The sequence below is a fragment of the Thermobia domestica genome, chromosome 11, assembly GCF_964235325.1.
Source record: "Thermobia domestica chromosome 11, izTheDome1.hap1.1, whole genome shotgun sequence".
NCBI lineage: Eukaryota > Metazoa > Arthropoda > Insecta > Zygentoma > Lepismatidae > Thermobia > Thermobia domestica.
The window spans coordinates 153,564,914-153,573,609 of NC_137464.1; positions in this window are offsets into that span (position 1 = coordinate 153,564,914).

Genomic DNA, 8,696 nt, shown 5'->3' on the forward strand with positions numbered 1-8,696 from the left:
AAAAGCAAAAAATGAAGCTTGAAAAGCGGAAGAAAAATATAAAGAATTTTACTACGACACCAGTCTCTGATAGAGATAAGAAAACATTTTTCCGGAAATTACCTTTTTGTCTTCTTGTCGAAGAAGAAGAGAAAAAGAAGAAAATTCAAATGGGATTCTAATTAGGTTGACAGATTTTGAACGGATAATAGGATATCAGGAGAAAGATGTTTTTCTGAATAAACTAATCCGCTTCAAAAGAAACGAAAGACAAACACTCTCTCGTTCAATGAGAAATAAACTAAAATACCTAGTGTCACATATTTTTCTGACCAAGGGATTCTTATGCACCGTGTTAAAATAATGAACGAGGTAAAGCATGTAATATGGATCCCCGAAATATTGCGCGCTTCTGCTTGCTATGCAGGACACATTATTGAAGAATCCGGACATCCTTCTTTTAATGAAACCTTTAGAAAAATAAGACACATAGTTTTGGAATGATGTAAAACGTGACATACTAGGTTTCTGTAAAAGTTGTGTAGCCTGTACTGTATTTAAGGAAAATGTCAAAACAAAATTTGGAGAATTGCAGAGCTCATTAGCTACTAAGCCCAACCAAATTATTTTTGTAAACAATTTTGGGGCTCTACCAGCTTCAAAGGAAGGAGGATACAGATACTGTTTTGTAGTAGTAGACGCTTTCTCCCGATTTATTAAACTTTACCCCATAAGAAGACTGACAGCAAAGACTATGGTAAATTGCATAGTTAATTTCTTTTCAGAGTACGGAACCTATGAATATATTTGTTCTGATAATCATAGTGTGTTTTCGTGCAAGTTATGGAGAGAAGTTATGACGGTTCTAGGAACTAAATATAGTTATATATATGCGCTTATAGGGCTAGGGTTAAGAAATCTGAAAGAATTATTAAAGACGTAAAATTGCTACTGGGTATTTATAATAAATACCATGAGAATTGGAGTAGGAATATTAAACACATTGAGTTTGCCATCAATTCAAGAGTATGCTCCTCCACGGGACATAGCCCTTTCTATCTTCATTTTGGGCGTGAACTACCCCATCCAATTTTAAGGCACCCTGGAGAAAGGATAAAAAAGGAAAGCGAACAACCACCCAACTATTCCAAATACGTGGAAGAACTGAAAGACAGAATGACTGTCGCGTTAGAGAGAGCTAACAAAGTTCAGGAAAAAGGCACAAAGCCTACAGGAAAATGTATGATAGAGGAAGAAGAAAAAACCATTTAAAATTGGGAGTAAGGTCTGGTTACGGGTGATCCGCTTGTCCGAGCCCACCCAAAAAGTAGCATATTCGCTTCTAAACAGATATTCCGGTACATATAGCATTGTGAAAGAGCCTGCTACGAATTCCTACATTGTTAGGAATGATTGGGACGGAAAAGAAACTAGAACCAATGCAGACATGTTAAAACCGTATGTGGCGCCCCCTTCTTTCTGCCAACACATTCTAGAATTACAACCCTCTTACATTTATTGTTTGTCCAGTAAGGAAGAGAAAAGATTTGGAGGGGGAAAAGTTATTCAACCCTCAGACCTAGTTGTTTAGAAACCAAAAGAAAAGGAGAGAGAAAGAAAAGGTTAGACTATTCAGTTTTATCTTTAGTTTTTCTTGTTTTTGACATTTCTTTTTTTAAAGTTAGACCTGCACTCTGGAGGCGAATGCGAATTAGTTTAGTTTGCTCTTAAGATCTCTACCAACGAAGTCGGAAGGTGCGTTCTGCAAATTCTGAAGGTTGATCCGTTGTTTCAAATGGAATTCAAAGTTCCTAGTTCGAAACGCTCCGTGTATGCGGCTGTTAGACCGCATCCAGAGAATCCGTTAACACTTCAGTTGTTATTCAATATAGATTCCTACAGGAATAACAAAATAAGACAGAAACGTTTAGGGGATCAGACAGAGGAACCAGTCCACAAGAAACAGTGGTTAGCAACCGCTGAGTTAACCCTAGAGCAAGTACGAGATATCGAGAAAATTAGGAAGGATTCCTCTACATATGATTTCAACAGACCTTCCTGTTCCAAGGACAGAGACAACGACGATGAAGATTTTATAGACTTGATCACTGATGGTGAATGTCTTGACTTAGAGTCTCTTCCTCGTACCCTGGGCAAAAGTATTGAGTGTGAGGAAGCACCTGTAAGGAAAGAACATGTAAAGAGGAAACTAGAATTTTAAATATTCTACGGAGTGCAACTGTGTTCTGTGATTAAAGACAGTGACTAAGTGATTAAATATCGGAACGTTTGTGTGTAATTAATTTTGAGTGTATAGGTCTTTATTTCTTGATTTTCTGTTGTTCAAAGACAGTTCGAGACAATGAACTTTTAAAAAGTATGTGCACAAGCAAGTAATTTCATATTTTCATTTTTTCTTTTTTTTATAGCTGGGGTATATGTAAGTGGACATTTAAGTGTAAATATGAAACTAATATTCATTTATTTCATATATATATATTAATCTGATTATTGTATGCAAACTGTATATTTATTTTTTTAGCATTGCAGCTCATATAGATGAAATGAATCTTTTAGTTTTAAAGATAGATAGAAACACTGGTCCATTAGAATCTATAGTTTTAGTCCGCATGTGTTGCAGAGAAACGGAAATATATAGGAGGTGAGGTAGTTAGCGTCCTTCCTTTTTTCAAAGTTAACGATCTTTTCTTTTTTTTGACTAGGGAACTTTTCGTATTCAGATTCTGCAATGTGTCTCCCGATTCATATATAAGCGATCCCTGTTCTCTTGGTCAGGGTTGTTCTTTCAGAAACCATTGGATCACTTGGCTACATAAGGCCTTCGGTCCTGGGTTAACGTGGATCAACCATTTTTGTTTTTAAGTCAACTACGAGGACTTTTTCCTTTTGTCAGGGCTATGCAGTGGAAGACTTGCTGGCTATGTGGTCTTGCGTTAGGCCAAGCAGGGAGATAGGACATATAATTTAATAATTTAAAATGTTAACTTTTTCTTAAGATATAGGAGTTTTCGATTTTCCTAAGTTTTTTCCCTGCTAGGAATTATGTTTAAATAGTTAGGTGAGATTTTATTAAAATGGTGGTTTGTTAAACCTTCGGTTAGGTCTTATGAAGGATATTCCCAAACTCAAACGGTTTCGGGTTCGATCCATTTTATGGTTGAGAATTTATTTCTCAGTTTTTACATGTTGTACAGTTTTCCTGACTTGACCTGTGATAGGGATTGGCCCTTGTAAAAGGGTCGTTTTCTGGTCTCATTAGTGAGAGACCGATGGATGGGGCACGGCCTACTTTAAGGGCCAATTTTCTTGTCTCATAATGAGAGACTGTTTCTTACCTTCTCCTCACCTATATCCTCATGAAGAGTTTTAGCTAGGCATCCCGAACACAGTTTTTCTTATATACGAGGATTCTGTGTAGCTAGGACAAGCTTTTCTTCAAATGAGAGAATTGCTTTTAAATTTAAGGCTAAGATGAGCTGTTGCATCAGTGAGGACAGCAAAAAGCTTATGCCACAGGACCTACCACATTTAAAGGAATTTTAGATGATTAGAGAATTTACATTAGGCATGTACTGGGGCAGGCTCGGAGTGAGGGCCTATACAGATAGAAACACTTCAGAGTTTGCAGTGAAGACTCTGGGGGAATAACTCTGCGTATGCGATTACTAAAAACTTCAAATACGTTTATCTATCTTGTAAATAAAAGGATCATCAAAATAATGGTGTTTTGTCTTTAACATAAAAAAGTCCCTGAATTCGGGAACAAGAAACTTCAGTTAAAAATACCCCTAGATAGTAGACTGAGAAGTACGTATATATAGAGATATTGAATAATATTACATACGTATTAATATAATTTTTATGTGTAGTATATATATATATATATATATATATATATATATATATATATATATATATATATATATATATATATATATATATATATATATAGTGAGTATTAGCTGAAGGAAAGGGCCGAATCGATAAGTAGGACAGGTAGTTTCATATGAAAGAAGAATTGAAGCTTAATTAGATATTTCCTAAAAGATATACTACAGCTTGTTTCGGGAGGGGTTTTGCTAACTTTATTCCTGGAAATGTGAAAATTCTGTAATATATATAAAACATTAAAAGTTGCAATAAAATTTCGATGAGTGTTAAGCCCGGAAGCCACCCCCTTAAATATGCCACTGCTTAGAATACAATATTAAATATCTTGCGTGGATTCAAGTGAAGTTCCTTCTGAGCCTTAACATTTCCTGTGAAGTCATTATCATGTGATGCATTAATTAAATGCAGTATTGTACTTGCTTTAAAGTGAGAGATGCAAGTAACAAATGCTTATCCAAGAAATTTGACTGCTAACAGTAAGAATACTTTCTGTTCATCTCCCTCCATTTTCAAATATGCAGGAAATCAAAACAGCGTGTGAAGAGGAAATTCCCCTCATCCCCCTGCAAATCCCAGACAGAAGAAAATATGAACTGCACTTCAACTATTTGTAGTGGAGCTAAATGAGAATATTAGTTTATCGAGCCTACCCTACTTGTGGGATTACGCTTCGCCACTGCTCACCAGAAATGAAGTGGGTCGTGGGTCAAGTGGGTCAAGATTTGTCAGTGGATCAATGAATCGTGGATCAACAGGAGGTGACCCACTGCAACCTACCACCCACCGTGACCCACCATAACCTACAGACCCACTACGACCCACCGACACATTCTGCTCAGTGTATTGTATATAGCATCCTCTGAACAGTGGTGAAAAAGTTTGTATACTTTTTACTATTAGGGTCTCCAGTTTACTTTTTCTTCTTTCTTCCTTTTTTTCATTTCTTTCTATTTACTTATCTGAGATGAGTATATGTAACACGGAAAAAGCAGACATTTGTAAATGAACTTCGGGGCCATTTTTCGCGAGGTAGTAGTGCACATTTAAAGTGTTAATATTACAAACTGAGAGTAATAGCCAGAAATAGCCTAGAAAGAGCATCTTAAAGTTTCGACTCGCCGTATATATGATACGACGCCTTAAATTATCAAGTGACGGTGTGGCCGATTGAGGAGCCTCCATGACTCACATGCGGAGGGTCTCAGGTTCGATTTCCGCACGAGTTACCTTTTTCTTTTTTGCTTTTACCAATAAAGTAGCCATTTGTGAGTACAAGTAAAATATTAATTCACCATATGTTTATAATGCATAAAACAATAGAAATTTTCAAATCACTTGTAACACTTTTCAATGTTCCATGTTAACTAGTCATGTTAACAAAATGTAACCTATTTCGTAAATATATTAATATCACTAGCTATATTACGGTTACCACAGTTGTTATGTAAAAAATGTTCTTGACATTTCGTGTCCATATCTGGGACAGTGTGCGAATTCCAAGGAGAATGAGGGGGAAATCCCCTTTGGGAATACTGGATGTATGCTATAGCCAAAGTTGATTTCCGAATTATCCCTATTGCAATTCGCACAGTCAACAGATATAGACACGAAGCGTCAAGAACATTTCTTATATATCGACTATGGTAACCATAATATAGCTAGTGATATCATGATATCAATATATTTACGAAATAGAGTACATTTTGTTAACATGGCCAGCTAATATGAAATATTAAAAATTTTACAACTGATTTGAAAATTTCTATTGTTTTATACATTATAAACATATGGTGAATTAATATTTTACATGTAGTTACGAATGGTTACTTTATTGGTAAAAGCAAAAACAACGTAACTCGAGCGGGAATCGAACCTGAGACCCTCCGCATGTGTCATAGATGCTCCCCAATCGGCCACTGTCACTTGGCAATTTAAAACGTCGTATCATAGTATATATAGCGAGTCGAAACTTTAAGATGCTTTTTCTAGGCTATTTCTGGCTATTCCTCTCTCTCAGTTTGTAATATTAACACTTTAAATGTGCACTACTACCTTGCGACAGATGGCCCCGAAGTTCATTTACAAAAGTCTGCTTTTTCCGTGTTAGATATACTCATCTCAGGTAAGTAAATAGAAAGAAATGAAAAAAAGGAAGAAAGAAAGAAAAAAAGAAAATTAAGACCCTAAAAGTAAAAAGTATACAAATTCACCACTGTAGATAATAATGCTTGCAGTTATCACTTTGTTTTATAGCTGTTTGTATTAGGCATTCTTATTATGTAAGCGTATGTTTGTCATCTCGTTGATTTGAAGTGAAGCATCGAACACTCAGTTCCGGAAGTATCTCTCTCTCGCTCTATGCATATATATATATATATATATATATATATATATATATATATATATATATATATATATATATATATATGTATGTATGTATGTATGTATGTATGTAAATAAATAAATAAATAAATATAGATAGATAGATAGATAGATAAACTTTCGAACTGAGGATGGTTCAGAGCGTGATGATCGACAAAAGTGCATAGAAATTTTACGGCATTTCTGACATGATGGTCTTTGCAATAGGCACATTTCTGAAGAAATTTGCCTATCGTAGAGACATGTGCAAAATTCGGGAAAATTTCCAGTTTTTCCGATCACCGCCCTCTGATAAATACCCCTGATTAAATATACATGCTTCCTCGTTTTCATTGTTTCACTTCTCTAATAAATTTCACCGGAATTTTTAACTCGTTTTCATTTAACATATTAAACGGGTAATACGCTATTTTTTTTACCACACTTCATGTGCTGTATGCATTATTTTAAAAAATAAAAAAAGTACATCTTTGTAGTAGATTCGAACTGACGTCCTTTGGATTTGTAATTTAGTGCCTTAACAGCTACACCAAGTTCGTTGCTTGGTAAGCGCTTAGTTGTTGATATATTTGTTCGCATTTGTATTTTATGTTCCCACTTCGACAATTTCTATTCCTCAGTTTACCATCTGTTTCTGGCTTTCTCTTTCGGTGTCGTCCTTTATTTAGGGGAAAAGTGGTAGTGACACACGCTTTTTCTTTTTTAAAAAATTGCTTACAACGACAATGAGAGAGTACCAAGGAATCTAATATTTAGTGCTGTACATACCTACGTATGTTTACTATGAAATAACTCGGAACTATTGTGTAATTACTCTCCGTTATAAGATAGCAGACAGAAATTTGAAACCTTACATTGCGTGCAATTACACTGCAATTGAGGGTAATAGCACGCAACAATTGAGTTCTGAGTGTAATTCATTTTTAAATGTTCCTTATGATGATATTTCCTAAAATTATTTGCTTTTTTCGCTCTTTTTTACTGCAGAAGAGCCTTACGACGTGTTGCTGTTAGAATTTTTGAGCTTTCCCCAGTAGCACAGTTGATGGGCCGATGTCGATCAACATGGGAATTTTTGGTGGGATCGATGTCGCTGTCGATGACGATCGATGCAGAATGGCAAACATTTTTTCGACATTGGCCAATATCGGCAAATCTATGTCGATCGACATCGGCGTCGATGTTGATCTATGTGGGTCCCATGTGGATTCTTCCAGATCAATGTTGGCCCCACATTAATCCATGTAGCCCCATCTAGATCTGCCTTATATCAACATAATCGATCTTGGTCCCTGGTTGAACAATACCGGCCTATGTGGGATCAATGTCGGCCCATCTAGATCTGCCCCATACCCACATCGTCGTTCGAGCTTCCTAGTTGACCTATGTGGGATCTATGTTGAACCACCCAGATCTTCCCTGAACCCATATCTTCGTTCTAGCTCCCATAGTTGATCGATGTGGATCTATGTGGGATCCATGTCGGCCCATCTAGACCTTCTTTATACCCACATCGTCGTTCTAGCTCCCTGGTTGACCGATGTGGAATCTATGTTGAACCACCCAGATCTTCTCCATACCCACATCGTCGTTCTAGCTCCCATGCTTAATCGATGTAGCTCTATATGTTCCTTGTAAAAAGAACGGAGCTATTCAAATGTATTTGAATCGCCCAGTACTTTTCACAAGGAACATAGAATAGGCGACATTTCTGATCTTCCAGCTTCTATACACAATTGCGAAACGTACGAGCTCAGCCTATTTCTTTTCACACTAAATGATTAAATATGAAAGTTTTATTCAAACCTGAGTGCGGATATGTTCTTTTGTATTGCATGTTGTAGATCTGGGTTGGACCCATATACAAGGTCTGTATGATAAGTAATGAGACTCGCCGCGCCGCGGCGCGCGTGTCGCTGGAGCGGGTTTGTCGGTGATGGAGGATGTAGGGGGGGGGGTCCGAGCAAAGCAACGCACCGCGCGTCAGTTGGCTCCGAGCCTTAGTGGAGCGCGGACAAGCCTTGGACAAAGCCCTTGTGAACATTCTTGTCACGGCGGAAAATCAACAAACATGGAGGGTTCCATCGAACAGCGTTATGCGATCAAATTTTGCGTTCGCCTGGGGAAAACGGCTACTCAGACGCTTTCTCTCATCACGGAGGCCTACAAAGAGGAAGCCCTATCCAAAGCCCAGGTGTTTCGTTGGCACAGTGCGTTCCGGAACGGCCGGGAAAGCGTTGAGGATCTGGAGAGGGCTGGACGCCCGACAACAGTGACTACGGACGAAACTGTGGCAAAAGTGAGGGATCTCCTGAACTCAGACCGTCGATTATCGTTGAGATTGATTGCTGATGAACTCGATATGAACCACACAACAGTGCACAAGATTGTGACGGAACAATTGGGAATGAGAAAAATCTGTG